The sequence below is a fragment of the Arachis hypogaea genome, chromosome 14, assembly GCF_003086295.3.
Source record: "Arachis hypogaea cultivar Tifrunner chromosome 14, arahy.Tifrunner.gnm2.J5K5, whole genome shotgun sequence".
Lineage (NCBI taxonomy): Eukaryota > Viridiplantae > Streptophyta > Magnoliopsida > Fabales > Fabaceae > Arachis > Arachis hypogaea.
In genome coordinates, this window is record NC_092049.1 from 47774258 (window position 1) to 47798135 (window position 23878).

Below are 23878 nucleotides of genomic sequence, written 5' to 3' on the forward strand. Positions count from 1 at the left end.
ATTGACCTTTTGTGGGGGGTAGAAACGTGCCAGAAACTTGCTTTCCACCTCATCCCATGTTGTCAAACTCCCCCTTGGGAATGATTCCAGCCACTTAGCTGCTTTGTCCCTAAGTGAAAATGGGAACAAAAGCAGTTTATAGGCATCTTCCTGGACTCCATTGGACTTCACAGTGTCACAAATTCTTAGGAATTTTGTGAGATGTTGGTTGGGATCTTCATTAGCACTTCCACCAAATGAACAATGATTCTCCACAAGTGATATTAGCTGTGGTTTGAGCTCAAAATTGTTGGCCTGAATGGGTGGTTTCTGGATGCTACTACCACAATTCCCAGAGGTTGGGTTTATGTATGAACTAAGAACCCTCCTCTCAGGAATGGCATTGTTTCCATCAGCTCTCTCATGGTTGTGAACTTCTCTATCCATGTTGAGATCTAGAGCTTCTTCAAAATTGTCCTCAGATTCTCCTTCAGATTCCTCTTCTCCCACTACTCTCTTCCCTCTTGCTTCCCTTCTCAGTCTATGAAGGGTCCTCTCTGGTTCGGTATATGGAGGAGTTGATGTCTCTCCTCTCCTACCTGTCATACAAGAACACAGCACAAGCACAATCAAGTGAAATACTCTTGGTTACTGGAAGAGTATGGTTAGAGCAATTGAGGAATTAATTCAAACAGTTAGTGAGTCAGTGAATTAGTTGCTTGAATTTAAAGGCATAAAGAAAGAAAGCATGTAACCGAGTGTAGAAATTAAAATTCAACAAGTAACTTGAACAGAATTAACAAAGCAAGAGAAAATTGCTCAATCTAGTTAGCTTCCAATTGGAGAATTGTCAATCGAAAACCAATCCCCGGCAACGGCGCCATAAACTTGATGCACATAAACTAGTTATGCTACGATTTAGGAAATTGCACGATCGGTAAAATTCCTTCCGGCAAGTGCACCGGTTATCGTCAAGTAAAAACTCACAATAGAGTGAGGTTGAATCCTACAAGGATTGGTTGAGTGAGCAATTCGGATTAGAAGTTTGTTCTAGTTGAGCGGAATCAAGATTGAGATGAGTATTGCGGAATGTAAAATTGGCGGGAAAAGTAAATGACAAGAAATTGAAATGGCGGAATCTTAAATTGCATGAATTAAAGAGCAGAAACTAAATTGCTGAAATTAAAAGGGAATGGGGGTGATTGCATGAATTGAGTAGCAGAATGTAAAGAGAAAGTGGAAATCAGAAATGGGGAATTCATTGGGTTATAGGAGATATTGAGATCTCCGAATCAAAACATGTTTATCTCTTCCTCAACCAATGCGTTCATTGAATTTTGCTTGGCAATCTTATATGATTGGATCCCAATCCCTTGGCTCACCAATTCTATCTAAAAACAAACAAATTCCCAATCCCTTGGTTTAAATGTTCATTAGAAGAGATGATGCTTGATCACTGATTATACCACACAGTTTCATGAACCACAATTTGGTAGGATTACATGTCATAATATCCATCCAAACCCCAATCCAATTCACTATGAGAAAGCTTCTCTAGCATGAATCCTCCATTCCTTTCCCAAGGTTCCGAAGGATTCCAAGTATGAGTAGTTTCTTTCCCAAGACAACTACTCAATGGAATTAGATCGAGAAGCTTTCTAACAAAATTCAAGAGAAAAGATTGAAGAAGAAGATAAACTATTATTGATTCATTGAATTACAATAGAGCTCCCTAACCCAATGAAAGGGGGTTTAGTGAGTCATAGCTCTGAATTCAATTACAAAGAAAATGAAAACTAGCTAAAAGTGAAGTAAAAAGTCCTCTCTAACTTAAATTCTATCCTATTTATACACTTTCTATATTGAGCTTCTGTTGTGCTTCTTGGGCTTTGAGGCCTCTCCTTGCTTTCCTTTTGCCTTGGGTTTATGATCCATAATCTTGATGAGGCTGTTGATCCAAACTCTGTAACATTCATTGAGCCAACTTAGTGATAATCAAATAATGACACATGACTCAATAAATTGAGATTTCAAACTCATCAATCCTTCAGGCCCAATCCCATAAACCATGATATTCAATTGGGTTTCATACCAGAGTAAGTTTAAGTTATTGTTTGTGCTTAAAGACTAACTTAAACCGCAATGTTATTGGCCCAGAAAACTTTTTCAAGAGTGGCATTTAAGTTGCAGTTTAAGCTTGAACTGCAGCTTAAACGCCAGATACTTCCAGTGAGGCCTCTTGTAGAAGCACGTTTAAGCTTCAGTTTAAGGTTAAACTGAAGCTTAAACGTGGAAATGGAAGAAGGCAGCCCTGGAGAGTAATGTAGTCGAACACGTTTAAGCTTCAGTTTAAGGTTAAACTGAAGCTTAAACGTGGATAAAGGAAGGGCAGCCCTGGAGGTCGAACACGTTTAACCTCCAGTTTAAGGTTAAACTGGAGGTTAAACGTGGGAATGGAAGGAAGCATCCTAGAGGTCGAACACGTTTAACCTCCAGTTTAAGGTTAAACTGGAGGTTAAACGTGGAAGCTTAGAAGGGTAGCCCTGGAGGTGTCGAACACGTTTAAGCTCCAGTTTGAGGTCAAACTGGAGCTTAAACGTGGAAATGGAGAGAGCAACCCTGGAGGAGAAAATCTGTCGAACACGTTTAAGCTCCAGTTTGAGGTCAAACTGGAGCTTAAACGTGGAAATGGCTCCCTGGTGCTTTTCCCATTCTGGCGTTTAACCTCCAGTTTGAGGTCAAACTGGAGGTTAAACGTGGAACTCCTTCCTGAGTGGCATTATCATTCTGGGGTTTAACCTCCAGTTTGAGGTCAAACTGGAGGTTAAACGTGGAATGCTTCTTTGGTGGGACTTTTCATTCTGGCGTTTAACCTCCAGTTTAAGGTTAAACTGGAGGTTAAACTTCAATTCCAGCATTTCTTATCCTTCATGATTCTGGCGTTTAAGCTCCAGTTTAGGCTTAAACTGGAACTTAAACTCCACATGTGATATTCAAGCTTCCTTTATTGATTTTGTTGCTTCCTTGCTTAGCCTCTTCTTCCCTGAAATCATCCAAACAAATGCATCAAAGTCTTGCAAAATTTCATGAGAAATCTTCCATTCATAGCATTCAAGTAATATAACTAAAACTCATGGAATTTGCATCAAAACCATATTGTTTGGATGGTTCATTGCTTTGTTATTCTTTTAACCATTCTTGGTTACTTTAAGCTCAAGAAAATGCATAAAACCACTAAAACTAACAGAAAAATACTAGTGAAACTAGCCTAAGATGCCTTGGCATCAGACAGGTGATCAGCTACTTAGTTCTCTGTCCCTTTTCTGTCTCTTATTTCTATATCAAACTCTTGCAGAAGCAACACTGGTGTACAAAATTGTGATCTCAATGGCGCCAAAAGCTTGGTATGCACGATTGTAATCTCAATTCCTTTTCACAACTCCGCACAACTAATCAGCAAGTGCACTGGGTCGTCCAAGTAATAAACCTTACGTGAGTAAGGGTCGATCCCTTGGAGATTGTCGACTTGAAGCAAGCTATGGTCATCTTGTAAATCTCAGTCATGCAGATTCAAATGGTTATGAGGTTTTTATAATTAAAATATAAATAAAATATAAAATAAGATAGAAATACTTATGTAATTCATTGGTGGGATTTCAGATAAGCGTATGGAGATGCTTTGTTCCTCCTGAATCTCTGCTTTCCTACTGTCTTCATTCAATCATTCATACTCCTTTCCATGGCAAGCTGTATGTTGGGGTATCACCGTTGTCAATTTCTACCGTCCATCCTCTCAGTGAAAATGGTCCAAATGCGCTGTCACCGCATGGCTAATCATCTGTCGGTTCTCACTCATGTTGGAATAGGATCCATTGATCCTTTTGCGTCTGTCACTACGCCCAACACTCGTGAGTTTGAAGCTCGTCACAGTCATCCCATCCCAGATCCTACTCAGAATACCACAGACAAGGTTTAGACTTTCTGGATCTCAAGGATGCTACCAATTGATTCTAGCTTATACCACGAAGACTCCGATCTTTCGAAATGGAGGCTAAGAGATATGCATTCAAGCTCGTTTTCATGTAGAATGGAAGTTGTTGTTAGGCAAGCGTTCATAGGTGAGAATGGTGATGATTGTCACATAATCATCACATTCATCATGTTCTTGGGTGCGAATGAATATCTTAGAATAAGAATAAGCTTGAATTGAATATAAAAACAATAGTACTTTGCATTAATTCATGAGGAACAGCAGAGCTCCACACCTTAATCTATGAGGTGTTGAAACTCTACCGTTGAAAATACATAAGTGATGAAGGTCCAGGCATGGCCATGAAGCCAGCCACCTAAACGTGATCAATAGATCAAAAGTGATACAAAGATGGTAAAAAGTGGGAGTGTAAATGCCGGTTTACGTTATCAAAACTCGGCAAAAGTATAGACTATTAGTGGAAAGCCCAGGATGTCTACTTTCCAAATCAATTGAGAGCGCGCCAATTGGGTTCTTGTAGCTCCAGAAATTCCATTTCGAGTGCAGGGAGGTCAGAATCCAACAGCATCTGCAGTCCTTTTTCAGCCTCTGAATCAGATTTTTGCTCAGGTCCCTCAATTTCAGCCAGAAAATACCTGAAATTACAAAAAATAATCAAAGCTCATAGTAAAGTCCATAAATGTGAATATTGCATAAATACTAATAAAAAAATAGTAAAAACTAACAAAAACATACTAAAAACTATGAAAAACAGTGCCAAAAAGCGTATAAATTATCCGCTCATCACAACACCAAACTTAAATTGTTGCTTGTCCCCAAGCAACGGAAAATCAAATAGGATAAAAAAAGAGAATATACTATAAATTCCAAAATATCAATGAAACTTAGCTCCAATTAGATGAGTGGGACTAGTAGCTTTTTGCCTCTGAACAATTTTGGCATCTCACTTTATCCTTTGAAGTTCAAAATGATTGGCATCTATAGGAACTCAGAATTTAGATAGTGTTATTGATTCTCCTACTTCAGTATGTTGATTCTTGAACACAGCTACTTTATGAGTCTTGGCCGTGGCCCTAAGCACTTTGTTTTCCAGTATTACCACCGGATACATAAATGACACAGACACATAATTGGGTGAACCTTTTCAGATTGTTAGTCAGCTTTGCTAGAGTCCCCAATTAGAGGTGTCTAGGGTTCTTAAGCACACTCTTTTTGCTTTGGATCACGACTTTAACGGCTCAGTCTCAAGCTTTTTACTTGACACCTTCACGCCACAAGCACATGGTTAGGGACAGCTTGGTTTAGCCGCTTAGGCCAGAATTTTATTCATTTGGGCCCTCCTATCCATTAATGCTCAAAGCCTTGGATCCTTTTTACCCTTGCCTTTTGGTTTAAAGGATTACTGGCTTTTTGCTCTTGCCTTTTGGTTTAAAGAGCTCTTGGCTTTTTCTGCTTGCTTTTTCTTTTTCTTTCTTTTTTCTTTTATTTTTGCCATTTTTTTTCGCAAGCTTTGTTCTTCACTACTTTTTCTTGCTTCAAGAATCAATTTTATGATTTTTGAGATTATCAATAACATTTCTCTTTTTTCATTATTCTTTCAAGAGCTGGTGTACGAAATCGTGATCGTTCATTCCTTGGTAATGGCGCCAAAAACTTCATGCGCACGTTCATAATTTTAGCTCTTTGTCACAACTTCGCACAACTAACCAGCAAGTGCACTGGGTCGTCCAAGTAATAAAACCTTGCATGAGTAAGGGTCGATCCCACAGAGATTGTCGGCTTGAAGCAAGCTATGGTCACCTTGTAAATCTCAGTCAAGCAGATTCAAATGGTTATAGAGTTTTAATAATTAAAAGTTAAATAAAACGTAAAATAAAGATAGAGATACTTATGTAATTCATTGGTGAGAATTTCAGATAAGCATATAGAGATGCTTAGTTCCTTCTGAATCTCCACTTTCCTACTGCTTTCATCCAATCCTTCATACTCCTTTCCATGGCAAGCTTTATGTTAGGCATCACCGTTGTCAATGGCTACATCCCGTCCTCTCAGTGAAAATGGTCCAAAATGCGCTGTCACCGCACGTCTAATCATCTGTCGGTTCTTGATCATGCTGGAATAGGAATTAGTAATCCTTTTGCGTCTGTCACTACGCCCAGCACTCGTGAGTTTGAAGCTCGTCACAGCCATCCCTTCCCAGATCCTACTCGGAATACCACAGACAAGGTTTAGACTTTCCGGATCTCAAGAATGGCCGCCAATAATTCTAGCCTATACCACGAAGACTTTGATCGTAGATCAGAAGGCTAAGAGATACACATTCAAGCTTGTTTACATGTAGAACGGAAGTGTTTGTCAGGCACGGGTTCATAAGTGAGAATGATGATGAGCGTCACATAATCATCACATTCATCATGTTCTTGTGTGCGAATGAATATCTTAGAGAAGAAATAGGCTTGAATTGAATAGAAAAACAATAGTACTTTGCATTAATTCATGAGGAACAGCAGAGCTCCACACCTTAATCTATAGTGTGTAGAAACTCTACCGTTGAAAATACATAAGTGATAATAGGGTAGACATGGCCGAGTGGCCAGCCTCCCATGGAGGTCTCAGAACGTAAAAGTTACATAATGTGTTCTAGAGATGATCTAAAGATATTTAACACAATAGTAAAAAGTTCTATTTATACTAAACTAGTTACTAGGGTTACATAAATAAGTAAATGATGTAGAAATCCACTTATGGCCCACTTGGTGTGTGCTTGGGCTGAGCATTAAAGCTTTCACATGTATAGGTCTTCCTTGGAGTTAAACGCCAGTTTGTAACCTATTTCTGGCGTTTAACTCTGCTTTGCAACCTGTTTCTGGCGTTTAACTCCAGAATAGGGCAGAGAGCTGGCGTTGAACGCCAGTTTGCGTCATCTATACACGAGAAAAGTACGAACTATTATATATTTCTGGAAAGCTCTGGATGTCTACTTTCCAACGCAATTGAGAGAGTGCCATTTGAACTCTTGTAGCTCCAGAAAATCCACTTTGAGTGCAGGGAGGTTAGAATCCAACAACATCTGCAATCCTTCTTCAGCCTCTGAATCTGATTTTTGCTCAAGTCCCTCAATTTCAACCAGAAAATACCTGAAATTACAGAAAAACACACAAACTCATAGTGAAGTCTAGAAATGTGATTTTTATTTAAAAACTAATAAAAATATATTAAAAACTAATCAAATCATACTAAAAACTATGAAAAAACAATGCCAAAAAGCATATAAATTATCCGCTCATCACAACACCAAACTTAAATTGTTGCTTGTCCCCAAGCAACTGAAAATGAAATAGGATAAAAAAAAGAGAATATACTATAAATTCCAAACTATCAATGAAACTTAGCTCCAATCGGATGAGCGGGACTAGTAGCTTTTTGCCTCCGAACAGTTTTGGCATCTCACTTTATCCCTTGAAGTTCAGAATGATTGGCATCTATAGGAACTCAGAAATCAGAAAGTGTTATTGATTCTCCTAGTTCAGTATGTTGATTCTTGAACACAGCTACTTTATGAGTCTTGGCCGTGGCCCTAAGCACTTTGTTTTCCAGTATTACCACTGGATACATAAATGCCACAGACCCATAACTGGGTGAACCTTTTCAGATTGTGACTCAGCTTTGCTAGAGTCCCCAATTAGAGGTGTCCATGGTTCTTAAGCACACTCTGTTTTTACTTTGGACCTCGACTTTAACCGCTCAGTCTCAAGCTTTTAACTTGACACCTTCATGCCACAAGCACATGGTTAGGGACAGCTTAGTTTAGCCACTTAGGCCAGGATTTTATTCCTTTGGGCCCTCCTATCCACTGATACTCAAAGCCTTGGATCCTTTTTATTACCCTTGCCTTTTGGTTTTAAGGGCTATTGGCTTTTTCTGCTTGCTTTTTCTTTTTCTTTCTTTTTTTTCACCTTCTTTTTTTTTTGCAAGCTTTTCTCTATTCACTGCTTTTTCTTGCTTCAAGAATCAGTTTTATGATTTTTCAGATCATCAAATAACATTTCTCATTTTTCATCATTCTTTCAAGAGCCAAAAATTTTAACATTCATAAACAACAAATTCAAAAGACATATGCACTGTTCAAGCATTCATTCAGAAAACAAAAAGTATTATCACCACATCAAAATAATTAAACTAGTTTCAAGGATGAATTCGAAATCATGTACTTCTTGTTCTTTTGTGATTAAAAGCATTTTTCATTTAAGAGAGGTGATGGATTCATAGGACATTCATAGCTTTAAGACATAGACACTTAAACATTAATGATCATATAGTAAAGACACAAACATAAATAAACATAAAGCATAGTAAACGAAAAATAGAAAAATAAGAACAAGGAGATTAAGGAACGGGTCGACCTTAGTGAGGGTGGCGTCTTCTTCCTCTTGAAGAACCAATGGTGCTCTTGAGCTCCTCTATGTCTCTTCTTTGCCTTTGTTTATTCCAATAGTTGTGTAGAGGAAAATGTATCCCCTGAGGCATCTCAGGAATTTCTTGGTGAGGGAATTCCTCATGCTCTTGTTGAGGTCCATGAGTGGGCTCTCTTGTTGTGCAGTTAAATGCTCTACTACTGAGCTATGGACCCTTGAGATGAATCTCTCTATCTCCCATGACTCAGAGGTGGAAGCAATTGCCTTCCCTTTCCTCTTTCTTGAGGTTTCTCTGGCCTTAGGTGCCATTGATGGTTATGAAAAAGCAAAAAGCAATGCTTTTACCATACCAAACTTAAAAGGTTTGCTCGTCCCCGAGCAAAAGAAGAAAGGAAGTAGTAGAAGAAGAAGAAAATGAAGGAGATGGAGGGAGAAGGTGTATTCGGCCAAGGGGAGAAGTGGTGGTTGTAATGTGTGAAAATGGAGTAGTGTTGAGGGGTTTATATAGGGGTGTGGAGGTGATTGGTGAAGGGTATTTGGGGAAGAGAGTTATGAAAAGGTGTGAAGAGGAGAGAAGAAGAGGTGGGGTAGGTGGGGATCCTGTGGGGTCCACAGATCCAGTGGGGTCAAGGACTTAGCATCCCTGCTCCAATTAAGCGTGCAAAATGCCCTTAGAATGCATGTCTGGCGTTAAACGCCAGCTTGCTGCTTGTTTCTGGTGTTTAACGCCAATTCCATGCTCTGTTCTGGCGTTAAACGCCAGTCTGGTGCTTATTTCTGGCGTTTAACGCTAGCTTGATGCTTCTTTCTGGCGTTAAACGCCAGTTTGATGCTTCTTACTAGCGTTTAAATGCCAGTAAGTTCTTCCTCCAGAGTGAGCTATTTTTAATGCTGTTTTTCATTCTGTTTTTTTATTTTTCAGTAGTTTTTATGACTCCACATGATCATCAACCTAAAAAAAAATATAAAATAACAATAGAAAATAAATAGATATAATTAAATAACATTGTGTTGCCTCCCAACAAGCGCTTCTTTAAAGTCAATAGCTTGACAGTGAGCTCTCATGGAGCCTCACAAATGTTCAGAGCATTGTTGGGACCTCCCAACACCAAACTTAGAGTTTGAATGTGGGGATTCAACACCAAACTTAGAGTTTGGTTGTCGCCTTCCAACACCAAACTTAGAGTTTGACTGTGGGGGCTTTGGTTGACTCTGCAGTGAGAGAAGCTTTTCATGCTTCCTCTCCATGGTTACAGAAGGAGATCCTTGAGTTTTAAACACAAAGTTGTCCTCATTTAGTTGAAGGACCAACTCTCCTCTGTCCACATCAATCACAGCTTTTACTGTGGCTAGGAACGGTCTTCCAAGGATGATGGATTCATCCTCATCCTTCCCAATGTCTAGGATTATGAAATCAGCAGGGATGTAAAGGCCTTCAATATTTACTAGCATGTCCTCTACTAGTCCATAAGCCTATTTTCTTGAGTTGTCTGCCATCTCCAACGAGATTCTTGCAGCTTGTACCTCATAGATTCCTAGTTTCTCCATTACAGAGAGTGGCAAGAGGTTTGTCCCTAACCCAAGGTCATACAAAGCCTTCTCAAAGGTCATGGTGGCTACGGTATAGGGTATTAAGAATTTACTAGGATCCTGTTTCTGTTGAGGTAATTTCTGCCTATCCAATGCATTCAGTTCATTGGTGAGCAAGGGAGGTTCATCTTCCCAAGTCTCATTACCAAATAATTTGGCATTCAGCTTCATGATTGCACCAAGGTACTTAGCAACTTGATCTTCACTGATGTCTTCATCCTCTTCAGAGGAAGAATACTCATCAGAGCTCATGAAGGGCAGAAGCATGTTGAATGGAACCTCTATGGTCTCTGTATGAGCCTCAGATTCCTTCAGGTCCTCATTGAGGAACTCCTTATTGGTCAGTGAACATCCCAGGAGGTCTTCCTCACTAGGATCCACGTCCTTCTCCTCCTCTCTAGGTTCGGCCACACCAAGTAAGGTAATGACTTTGTACTCTCTTTTGGATTCTCTTCTGTATTGCTTGGGAGAGTACTAGGAGGAGTTTCAGTGACTCTTTTACTCTGCTAGCCCACTTGTGCCTCCAAATTTCTTATGGAGGACTTTGTTTCATTCATGAAACTTAGAGTGGCCTTAGATAGATCAGAGACTATATTTGCTAAGCTAGATGGACTCTGCTCAGAATTCTCTGTCTGTTGCTGAGTGGATGATGGAAAAAGCTTGCTATTACTAAACCTGTTTCTTCCACCATTATTAAAGCCTTGTTGAGGCTTTTGTTGATCCTTCCATGAGAAATTTGGATGATTTCTCCATGAGGGATTATAGGTGTTTCCATAGTGTTCACCGATGTAATTCACCTCTGCTATTGCAAGGTTCTCAGGATCATAAGCTTCTTCTTCAGAAGATGCCTCTTTAGTACTATTGGATGCAGCTTGCAATCCATTCAGACTCTGAGAAATCATATTGACTTGCTGAGTCAATATTTTGGTCTGAGCCAATATGGCATTCAGAGTATCAATTTCAAGAACTCCCTTCCTCTGAGGCGTCCCATTACTCACAGGATTCTTTTCAGAAGTGTACATGAACTGGTTATTTGCAACCATGTCAATGAGTTCCTGAGCTTCTGCAGGCATTTTCTTTAGGTGAATGGATCCACCTGCAGAATGGTCCAATGACATCTTTGATAATTCAAACAGACCATCATAGAATATATCCAGGATGGTCCATTCTGAAAGCATGTCAGAAGGACACTTTTTGGTCAGTTCCTTGTATCTCTCCCAAGCTTCATAGAGGGATTCACCTTCTTTCTGTTTGACGGTTTGAACATCCACTCTAAGCTTGCTAAGCTTTTGAGGAGGAAAGAACTTGGCTAAGAAAGTCATGACCAGCTTATCCCAAGAGTTCAGGCTATCTTTAGGTTGTGAGTCCAACCTTATTTTAGCTCTGTCTCTTACAGCAAACGGGAAAAGCATAAGCTTGTAGACCTCGGGATCAACCCCATTGGTCTTAACAGTATCACAGATCTGCAAGAATTCAGTTAAGAACTGAAAAGGATCTTCTGATGGAAGTCCATGAAACTTGCAATTCTGTTGCATCAGAGAAACTAATTGAGGCTTTAGCTCAAAATTGTTTGCTCCAATGGCAGGGATTGAGATGCTTCTTCCATATAAGTTGGAATTTGGTGCAGTAAAGTCACCAAGCATCTTCCTTGCATCTCCACCATTATTATTATTTTCGGCCATGTCTCCTTCTTTTTCGAAAATTTCTGTCAGATTTTCTCCAGAGAGTTGTGCTTTAGCTTCCCTTAGCTTCCTCTTTAGAGTCCTTTCGGGTTCAGGATCAGCTTCAACAAGAATGTTCTTATCATTGTTCCTGCTAATACGAAATAAAGAAGAGAACAGAAAATAATAGGGATCCTCTTTGTCACAGTATAGAGGTTCCTTTATGTGAGTAGAAGGGAGGAAAAATAATTCGAACACAGAAAGAGGGAGAGGGTTCGAATTTTTAAGAAGAAGAGAAGTTTTAGTAGATAAATAAAATAATTAGAAAAAGATGAGGGGGAGAGAATTTCGAAAATTAGAAGAAGAAAAAAAGAAAAATATTTTTGTTTTTATTTTATTTATTAGTTATAATTCGAAAATACAAAAAGGAATAAAATTAAAATTAAAATTTAAAATAATTAGTTAATGAAAAGAAATTTTGAAAAAGAGGTTAGTGATTTTCGAAAATTAGAGAGGGAAAATTAGTTAGGTGATTTTGAAAAAGAGAAGAATCAAACAAGATAAGATTTAATTTGAAAATTAATTTTGAAAAGATAAGAGGTTAGAAAAGATTTTGAAAATTGATTTTGAAAAAGATGTGATTGACATTGAAAAAGATATGATTGAAAATCATTTTGAAAAAGATTTGAATTGGAAATTAAAAAGATTTGATTTTGAAAATTCAAGTTGATTACTTGAATAACAAGAAATAAAAAGATATGATTTTAAAATTTAAAGATTGAACCTTTCTTATTAGGCAAGTAACAAAACTAAAAATTTTTGAATCAATCACATTAATTGTTAGCATTAATTTCGAAAATATGAAATGGAAATAAGAAAAAGAGTTTGAAAATAAATTTTGAAAATTTCAAAATTATGAAAGAAAAATGAAAAAGATTTGATTTTTGAAAAGATTTGAAAAAGATAGAATTTTTAAATTGAAAATTTGATTTGACTCATACGAAACAACTAAATTTTAAAAAGTTTTGAAAAAGTCAACTCAAATTTTCGAAAATTTATGAGTGAATAAGGGAAAGATATTTTTTTTATTTTTGAATTTTTAATGATAAAAGAGAAAAACAATGAAAAGACTCAAAACATGAGAATCATGAATCAAATCACACAATGCATGCAAGAACACTTTGAATGTCAAGATGAACACCAATAACTCTTTGACGATCAAGATGAACACCAAGAACTATTTTTGAAAATTTTTAAGAAAAGAAAAACATGCAAGACACCAAACTTAGAAATTTTCAAACTTTTGACACTAGCAAATTGAAAATGCACATGAAAAACAAGAAAAGACACAAAACATAAAAATGCAAAGATCAAACAAAGCAAATCATCAAGAACAACTTGAAGATTATGAAAAACACCATGCATGAGTTTTAAAAATTAAAGAACAATTAAAAAGATGCTATTGACACCAAACTTAAAAATTGACACTAGACTCAAACAAGAAACATAAAATTTTTGGTTTTTATGATTTTATAAGTTTTTTTTTTTGGTTTTTTTTTTTCGAAAATTATTTTGGGAAAAACGAAATTGAAAAAAAATTTTTTTTGTATTATTTTCGAAAATAAGAAATAAAAATCTTAAAAATAAAATAAAATTACCTAATCTGAGCAACAAGATGAACCGTCAGTTGTCCAAACTCAAACAATCCCCAGCTTTTGCTGTGGCTAGGAAGGGTCTGCCAAGGATGATGGATTCATCCTCATCCTTCCCAGTGTCTAGGATTATGAAATCAGCAGGGATGTAAAGGCCTTCAACCTTCACTAGTCCATAAGCCTGTATCATTGATTTGTCTGCCATCTCTAGTGAGATTCTTGTAGCTTGTACCGCAAAGATTCCCAGTTTCTCTATTATAGAGAGTGGCATGAGGTTTATCCCTGACCCTAGGTCACATAGAGTCTTCTCAAAGGTCATGGTGCCTATGGTACAAGGTATGAAGAATTTTCCAAGAACCGATTTCTTCTGAGGTAATGTCTGCCTCATTAATGCATTCAGTTCATTGGTGAACAAGGGGGGGTTCATCCTCTCAAGTCTCAGTACCAAATAAATTGGCATTCAGCTTCATGATTGCTCCTAGATATTTAGCAACTTGCTCTTCAGTGATGTCTTCATCCTCTTCAGAGGAAGAATATTCATAAGAGCTCATGAATGGCAGAAGGAAGTTCAATGGAATCTCTATGGTCTCTGTGTGAGCCTCAGATTCCTTTGGTTCCTCAAAGATAAACTCCTTTCTGTCCAGAGGACGTCCCATGAGGCTTTTCTCATTGGGACTCACGTCCTCCTCACTCTCTCCAGGTTCGGCCATGTTGGTCATGGTTATGGCCTTGCACTCTCTCTTGAGATTTTCTTCTGTATTGCTTGGGAGAGTACTGGGAGGAGTTTCAGTAATCTTCTTACTCAGCTGACCCACCTGTGCCTCCAAATTTCTAATAGAGGACCTTGTTTTATTCACGAAACTTAGTGTGGTCTTGGATAGATCAGAGACTATGGTTGCCAAGCCAGAATGGCTCTGTTCAGAATTCTCTGTCTGTTGCTGAGAAGATGATGGAAAAGGCTTGCTATTGCTAAACCTATTTCTTCCACCATTATTATTGAAGCCTTGTTGAGGCTTCTGTTGGTCCTTCCATGGGAGATTTGGATGATTTCTCCATGAAGGATTATAGGTGTTTCCATAGGGTTCTCCCATGTAATTCACCTCTGCCATTGCAGGGTTCTCAAGATCTTAAGCTTCTTCTTCAGAAGATGCTTCTTTAGTACTGTTGGATACAGCTTGCAATCCATTCAGACTCTGAGAAATCATATTGACTTGCTGAGTCAATATTTTATTCTGAGCCAATATGGCATTCAGAGTATCAATTTCAAGAACTCTCTTCTTATGAGGCGTCCCATTGTTCACAAGACTCCTCTCAGAGATGTACATGAACTGGTTATTTGCAACCATTTCAATGTAAAATGGTCCAATGACATTTTTGACAACTCAGACAGACCATCATAGAATATACATATGATGCTCAATTCTAAAAGCATGTCAGTAGGACACCTTTTGATCATTTGCTTATATCTTTCCCAAGCTTCATAGAGGGACTCACCTTCCTTCTGTCTGAAGTTTTGGATTTCCACTCTAAGCTTGCTCATCTTTTTAGGTGGAAAGAATTTGGCCAGGAAAGTACTGACCAGCTTTTCCCAAGAGTTCAGGCTTTCTTTAGGTTGTGAATCCAACCACGTTCTAGCTCTGTGGAAAAGCATAAGCCTGTAGACCTCGGGATCAACTCCATTGGTCTTGACAGTGTCATAGATTTGCAAGAATTCAGCTAAGAACTGATGAGGATCTTCCAATGGAAGTCTATGAAACTTACAATTCTGTTGCATTAGAGAAACTAATTGAGGCTTAAGCTTAAAGTTGTTTGCTCCAATGGCAGGAATTGAGATGCTTCTTTCATAGAAGTTAGAAGAGGGTGCAATAAAGTCACCAAGCATCTTCCTTGCATCTCCACCATTGTTATTGGGTTCGACCATCTCCTCTTCTTTTTTGAAAAATTATGTCAGGTCCTCTCCAGAGTGTTGTGCTTTAGCTTCTCTTAGCTTCCTCTTTAGAGTCCTTTCAGGTTCTGGATTAGCTTCAAGAAGAATGTTTTATCCTTGCTCCTGCTCATATGAAAAAGAAGAGAACAGAAAAAAATTTGAAAACTAAATGAAGTAATTAAATAAAAAGAGTTTTTTTTTAAAAAATTGTTAGTGATTTTTGAAAATTGGAGAGAGAAAAGTAGTTAGTTGGTTTTGAAAAAGATGTGATTGAAATAGAAAACTTTTAAAATCAAACAAAAGAGTCAAGTAGTTAATTGAAAAAGATTTGAAAATTAATTTTGTAAAGATAAGAAGTTAGAAAAGATTTTGAAATTAAGTTTTGAAAAAGATATGATTGGAATTTATTTTGAAAAAGATTTGAAAAAGGGAATTTAAAAAGATTTGATTTTGAAATTAAAGTTGATTACTTGACTAACAAGAAACTAAAAGATATGATTTTAAAATTTAAAGATTGAAACTTTTCTTAATAGGCAAGTACCAACTTAAAATTTTTTAATCTAAAAATTGAATGCTAGCAATAAATCCTAAGATATGAAACAAAAATAAGAAAAAGATTTTGAAAATCAATTTGAAATTTTCGAAAATATGAAAGAAAAAATGAAAAAGATTTGAAAAAGATAGAATTTTTAAATTGAAAATTTTTATGAGTGAAATAAGGAAAGATATTTTTTTATTTTTGATTTTTTATGAGGAGAGAGAAAAACATAAAAATGATGCAAAACATGAAAATTCAAGATCAAAACACATGATGCATGCAAGAACACTTTGAATGTCAAGATGAACACCAAGAACACTTTGATTGTCAAGATGAACATCAAGAACATGTTTTTGAAAATTTTTAAGAAAAGAACACATGCAAGACACCAAATTTAGAAATTTTCAATGTTTAGACACTAACAAATTGAAAATGCATATGAAAAACAAAAAAAGACACAAAACAAGAAAATGCAAAGATCAAATAAGGAAATTCATCAAGAACACATGCATGAGTTTTAAAAAATTTTAATGAAAATAAAAAATATGCAATTGACACCAAACTTAAAATTTGACACTCTACTTGAAGATGAAACACAAAATTTTTTTGGTTTTTATGATTTTATAAATTTTTTTTGTATTTTTTTTTTCGAAAATTAATTGGAAAAAGAGAAAATAAGGAATTCAAAAATTTTTAATGAAAATTCCAGGAATCATGCAATGTTAGCCTAAAACTCCGGTCTAGGAATTAGACATGGCTTACTAGCCAGCCAAGCTTTCAGTGAAAGCTCCGGTCCAAAACACTAGACATGGCCAATGGCCAGCCAAGCTTTAGCATATCATTACATTCAACAGCCAGATTGATAGAAATCAATAAGCTCTTGTGATGATAAGTTGAAACCTCAGTCCAAAAGACTAGACATGGCTTTACAGCCAGCCAGACTTCAACAAATCATCATGAAACTCTAGAATTCATTCTTAAAAATTCTGAAGACATAGAATAATTTATTTATTTTATAAATTTTTTTTTGAAAATTTTTCGAAAATAAAAAGCTTAAAAACATAATAAAATTACCTAAACTGAGCAACAAGATGAACCGTCAGTTGTCCAAACTCGAACAATCCCTGACAACGGTGCCAAAAACTTGGTGCACGAAATTGTGATCTCAATGGCGCCAAAAACTTCGTACGCACGATTGTAATCTCAACTCCTTTTCACAACTCCGCACAACTAACCAGCAAGTGCACTGGGTCGTCCAAGTAATAAACCTTACGTGAGTAAGGGTCGATCCCACAGAGATTGTCGGCTTGAAGCAAGCTATGGTCATCTTGTAAATCTCAGTCAGGCAGATTCAAATGGTTATGAGGTTTTGATAATTAAAATATAAATAAAATATAAAATAAGATAGAAATACTTATGTAATTCATTGGTGGGATTTCAGATAAGTGTATGGAGATGCTTTGTTCCTTCTGAATCTCTACTTTCCTACTGTCTTCATTCAATCATTCATACTCCTTTCCATGGAAAGATGTATGTTGGGGGATCACCGTTGTCAATGGCTACCGTCCGTCCTCTCAGTGAAAATGGTCCAAATGCGCTGTCACAGCACGGCTAATCATCTCTCGGTTCTCACTCATGTTGGAATAGGATCCATTGATCCTTTTGCGTCTGTCACTACGCCCAACACTTGTGAGTTTGAATCTCGTCACAGTCATCCCATCCCATATCCTACTCGGAATACCACAGACAAGGTTTAGACTTTCCGGATCTCAAGAATGCTGCCAATTGATTATAGCTTATACCACAAAGACTCCGATCTTTCGGAATGGAGGCTAAGAGATACGCATTCAAGCTCATTTTCATGTAGAACAGAAGTGGTTGTCAGGCACGCATTCATAGATGAGAATGGTGATGAGTGTCACATAATCATCACATTCATCATGTTCTTGGGTGCGAATGAATATCTTAGAATAAGAATAAGCTTGAATTGAATATAAAAACAATAGTACTTTGCATTAGTTCATGAGGAACAGTAGAGCTCCACACCTTAATCTATGAAGTGTTGAAACTCCACCGTTGAAAATACATAAGTGATGAACGTCCAGGCATGGCCATGAGGCCAGCCCCCTAAACGTGATCAATAGATCAAAAGTGATACAAAGATGGTCAAAAGATGATCGAAAGATATAATATAAATCACTAAAAGTAGTTTTTATACTAAACTAGTCACTAGGGTTTACAGAAAATGAGTAACTAAGTGTATAAATCCACTTCCAGGCCCACTTGGTGTGTGCTTGGGCTGAGCATTGAAGCTTTCACATGTTGAGACTTTTCTTGGAGTTAATCGCCAGCTTTGGTGCCAGTTTGGGCGTTTAACTCCAGCTTTTATGCCAGTTCTGGCATTTAACGCCAGAATAAGGTAGAAAGTGGGCATTCAAATGCCAGTTTGTGTTATCAAAACGGGGGCAAAGTATGGACTATTATATATTGCTGGAAATTCTAGGATGTCTACTTTCTAACGCAATTTAGAGTGCGCCAATTGGGTTTCTGTAGCTCTAGAAATTCCATTTCAAGTGTAGGGAGGTCAGAATCCAACAGCATCTGCAGTCCTTTTTCAGCCTCTGAATCAGATTTTTGCTCAGGTCCCTCAATTTCAGCCAGAAAATACCTGAAATTACAGAAAAATACACAAACAAATAGTAAAGTCCAGAAATGTGAATTTTGCATAAATACTAATAAAAACATAGTAAAAACTAACTAAAACATACTAAAAACTATGTAAAAACAATGCCAAAAAGCGTATAAATTATCCGCTCATCAAACACCCATCTTATGAGTCTGGTTTTTGAATGTTGCTTTGCGAGGAGATATTTTAGAGCAGCATGGTCAGTGTACACAATCACTTTTGATCCTGCTAAATAAGATCTGAACTTGTCAATGGCATAAACCACTGCAAGCAACTCCTTTTCTGTGGTTGTGTAATTCTTCTGCGTGTCATTTAAAACAAGTCTAGCATAATAAATGACATGCAGAAGCTTGTCGTGCCTCTGTCCCAAGACTGCACCAATGGCGGTCACTGGCATCACACATTAGTTCGAATGGTAATGTCCAGTCTGGTGTAGAAATGACTGGTGCTGTGACCAGCTTAGCTATCAGAGTCTCAAAGGCCTGCAAACACTCTGTGTTAAAGACAAATGGTGTATCAGCGGCTAGCAGATTGCTCAGAGGTTTTGCAAATTTTGAAAAATCCTTTATAAACTTCCTATAGAATCCTGCATGCCCGAGAAAGCTTCTGATTGCCTTAACATTGGCAGGTGGTGGTAATTTTTCAATTACCTCTACCTTAGCTTGATCCACCTCTATTACCTTGTTCGAAATTTTGTGTCCAAGGATAATTCCTTAAGTCACCATAAAGTGACATTTCTCCTAGTTTAAAACTAGGTTAGTCTCTTGGCACCTTTTCAGAACTAGTGCTAGATGGTCAAGACAGGAGCTGAATGAGTCTCCAAATACTGAGAAGTCATCCATGAAGACTTCCAGAAATTTTTCTACCATATCAGAGAAGATGGAGAGCATGCACCTCTGAAAGGTTGCAGGTGCATTGCACAGACCAAATGGCATCCTTCTGTAGGCAAATACTCCAGATGGACATGTGAATGCTGTTTTCACTTGGTCCTGAGGATCTACTGCAATTTGGTTGTAACCTGAATAGCCATCCAAAAAGTAGTAGTATTCATGACCTGCTAGTCTCTGTAGCATCTGGTCTATGAATGGTAGAGGAAAATGATCCTTTCTGGTGGCTGTATTGAGCCTTCTGTAGTCAATACACATACGCCACCCTGTAACTGTTCTTGTAGGAACCAATTTATTATTTTCATTATGAACTACTGTCATGCCTCCCTTCTTAGGGACAACTTGGACAGGGCTCACCCAGGGACTATTAGAAATAGGATAAATAATCCCAGCCTCTAGTAACTTAGTGACCTCTTTTTGTACCACCTCTTTCATGGTTGTATTCAGCCGCCTCTGTGGTTAAACCACTGGCTTAGCATCATCCTCCAATAGGATCTGTGCATGTATCTGGCTGGGCTGATGCCCTTAAGATCACTTATGGACCACCCAAGAGCTGTCTTGTGTGTCCTTAGCACCTGAATTAATGCTTTCTCTTCCTGTGGTTCTAAAGTAGAGCTTATGATTATCTGAAAAGTGTCCTCTTCTCTCAGAAATGCATATTTCAAGGAGGGTGGTAGTGGTTTGACCTCAGGTTTAGGAGGCTTCTCCTCTTCCTGAGGAGTTTTTAGAGGTTCTTTTGTTTTCTCTAGTTCGTCCAGATCAGGCAGAACATCTTTAAAAATGTCCTCTAGCTCTGATTCGAGACTGTCAGTCATATTGACCTCTTCCACCAGGGAGTCAATGATATCAGTGCTCATGCAGTCTTTTGATGTGTCTGGATGCTGCATAGCTTTGACAGCATTCAACTTAAACTTATCCTTATTAACTCTTAGGGTTATCTGCCCTTTTTGGACGTCAATGAGGGTTCGTCCAGTTGCTAGGAAAGGTCTTCCTAGAATGAGAGTTGCACTCTTGTGGTCCTCCATTTCCAGCACAACAAAGTCACTGAGAAAGACAAATGGCCCAACCTTGACAATCATGTCCCCAATTACACCTGATGGAATCTTAATGGAGCCATCAACAAGTTGGAGGCATATCCGGGTTGGTTTAACTTCATCAGTCAAACCAAGCTTTTTGATAGTGGATGCAGGTATTAGGTTGATAGTTGCCTCAAGATCACATAGAGTTGTCTTGGTACAAGCATCCTCTAAGGTGCATGGTATCATAAAGCTTTCGGGATCTTTAAGCTTCTCTGGTATGCTTTTCAGAATGATTGCACTGCATTTTTCAGTGACGAAAACTTTTTCAGTTTCTCTCCAATCCTTCTTATGACTTAAGATCTCTTTCATGAACTTAGCATAAGAGGGTATTTGCTCAAGTGCCTCTGCAAATGGAATCTTTATTTTAAGAGTCTTGAGATAGTCTGCAAAGCGGGCAAATTGTTTATCCTATTCCACTTGGCGAAGTTTATGAGGATAAGGCATCTTGGCTTTATATTCTTCAACCTTAGTTGCTGTAGATTTTCTTCCTACAGATGTGGTTGGAGAAGCCTGCCTAAGGGTGTTGTTATCAGCACTTGTAGGTGTCTGATCCCCCATTGGTGTTTGAACGCCATAATTGGGTGTTGTATGGGCGTTTAACGCCAGATTGCCACCCTTTTTTGGCGTTTAGACACCAGAATTAGCCGTCCGCTGGGCGTTTAACACCAACTTTTCACCCTTTTCTGGCGTTTGAACGCCAGAATCATTTCTCTCTGGGCTCTAACTGTCCTTAGAGGGATTTTGGGCAGTGGTTTGGTCATCCTCTGTCAGTTGTTCCTTTCTTGGCTTTCTGCTGCCTTGAGTTGAGATATTCAATGTCTTCCCACTCCTTAAATGAACAGCTTGGCACTCTTCTGTTATCTGTTTAGATAACTGCTGTCTTGTCTGATCCAATTGTGCTTCCATATTCTTGTTAGCATTTTTAGTGTCTTGTAGCATCTCTTTAAATTCTGCTAACTATTTTGTTATAAAAAACAATTGCTGATTGAGTTTAGCAACTTGTTCTGGAGGACTAAGTTCAGTGGATACTGCTTTAGCCTCTTCTTTCATGGAGGACTCAATACTTAAGTACAGATACTGATTTCTAGCAACTGTGTCAATGAGCTCTTGAGCCTCTTCAGTTGTCTTCCTCATGTGTATAGATACACCAGCTGAGTGGTCTAGAGACATCTGGGCCTTTTCTATAAGCCCGTAGTAAAAGATGTCTAACTGCACCCATTCTGAAAATATTTCAGAGGGGTATTTCCTTAGCATCTCTCTGTACCTCTCCCAAGCATTATAAAGAGATTCATTATCCTCTTGTTTAAAGCCTTGGATATCCAGCCTTAGCTGTGTCATCCTTTTTAGAGGAAAATATTTATTCAGGAATTTGTTTGATAACTATTTCCATGTTCTTATGCTTGCTGTGGGTTGGTTATTTAACCACCTCTTAACTTGATCTTTTACAGCAAATAGAAACAGTAATAATCTGTAGACATCCTGATCTACTTTCTTATCACGTACTGTGTTAGCAATTTGTAAGAACTGTGCCAGAAACTCAGTAGGTTCTTCCTGTGGAAGACCGGAATACTGGCAGTTTTGCTACACCATCATAATGAGCTGAGGATTTAGCTCAAAATTGCTGGCTCTGATTGGGGGGGTATACAGATACTACTCCCATATGAAGCAGTAGTGGGGTTAGCATACGACCCCAGAGTCTTTTTGGACTGTTCATTTCCACTTAGGTCCATGATGGAGAAAGGGAGATGATGTGGATTGTAAATAAAAATTTTATCCCCCTTTTTTTTTAAATTAAAGAAATTAAAATAAAGTAGAAAAAATTGATGCAAGTTTTGAAAATTAAGGAAAGAAAAAGAAATAAAAGAAATTAGAAAACTAAATTAATTAATTAATTAAAAAGATTTGAAAAATTATGGGTGAGGATTTTCGAAAAATGAAGAGAGAGAAAGTGGTTAGGAAGTTTTGAAAAAGATATGTCTTAAAATTAAAGATACTATTAAGAAAATAAATAAAATAAAAGATTTGAAAAAGATGTGATTTTAAAATTTGATATTAGAAAAGATAAGATAAGTTAGGTAAGAGAAGATAAGGAATTTTAAGAGAAGATAAGTTTTTAAATTAAAAAGTTTTGAAATTTAAATTTTAAATTTGAAAATTAAATTTTAAATTTTAAATTTTGAAATTTGAAATTTGAAATTTGAAATTTGAAATTTGAATTTTTATTTTTGAATTTTGAACTTGAAAAGTCAACAATATAAAATAAAGATTTGAAAAAAAAGTTTTAAATTTTGAAAAGGTTTGATTTTTGAAATTTTAAATTTAAATTTTGAAATTTGGATTTTAAATTTTGGAATTTGATTGAAATTTGAAATTTAAATTTGAAATAATATAAGATAAGATTTTGAAAAAGATATGATTTTTGAAAAAGATTTGAATTTTGAAATTTAAAACTAAGATAAGATAAGATAAAAATTTTAAAATAAAAATATGATTTTTTGTGTAAATTTTGAAAATTCAATTAAAATAAAGAGAAAAGATATATTTTGTTTGAAGTTAATGAGGAAAGAGAAAAACAAGTAAAAGACACAAAACTTAGAGTTTTCAGATCAAAACAAAGAAAACAAACAAGAAAACTTTGAAGGTCAAGATAAACACCAAGAACACTTTGAATGTCAAGATGAACACCAAGAACAAATTTTGGAAATCTTTAGGAAAATAAAAACACAAAGGACACCAAACTTAAAAATTTTTATACTTTGGACACTAATAATTCGAAATTGCACAAGAAAAACAAGGAAAGACAGAAAACAAGAAAAACTAAAGATCAAACAAGGAAAATAAACAAGAACAACTTGAAGATCAAGAAAGAACAAGGAACATGTAATTAAAAAATATGAAGAAAAATAAAAACATGCAACTCGAAAAATTGATGGAAAATAAAAACATGCAATTGACACCAAACTTAAAACATGAAACTAAACTCAAACAGAAGACTCAATTATTAATTTATTGGTTTTTATCTATTTATTAAAATTTTTTTAAAAAATATAGAAAAAGAAAACAATAATTTTAAAGTTTTAACAAAAAAAAAACAATAATAGAAGACTCAATTTTAGTGACTCTAAACCAAAAAGATAAATTTTTTCCTAATCTAGTAACAAGATGAACCGTCAGTTGTTCAAACTCGAACAATCCCCAACAACAGCGCCAATTACTTGGTGCACGGAATTGTGATTACACTTTTCACAACTCCGCACAACTAACCAGCAAGTGCACTGGGTCGTCCAAGTAATACCTTACGTGAGTAAGGGTCGATCCCACGGAGATTGTCGGCTTGAAGCAAGCTATGGTTATCTTGTAAATCTTAGTCAGGAGATTAATGATAAAATTGATTTTGTTTATGAAAAGGAAATAACATGAAATAAATGGTACTTGTGATTCAGTAATGAGGAACAGGTTGAGGTTCCGGAAAT

General features: G+C 36.9%; 2 non-coding genes across 2 annotated transcripts; both read left to right on the top strand.

Moving 5' to 3' along the window:
* Positions 1-11147: 11147 nt before the first annotated feature.
* LOC112745063 (small nucleolar RNA R71) lies at positions 11148-11255 on the top strand. Its single transcript, XR_003173010.1, has one exon. It is a non-coding gene; the product is annotated as a small nucleolar RNA R71 (small nucleolar RNA).
* A 3459-nt stretch (positions 11256-14714) lies between these two features.
* On the top strand, positions 14715-14822 carry LOC112745617 (small nucleolar RNA R71). Its single transcript, XR_003173535.1, has one exon. It is a non-coding gene; the product is annotated as a small nucleolar RNA R71 (small nucleolar RNA).
* Positions 14823-23878: the final 9056 nt, after the last annotated feature.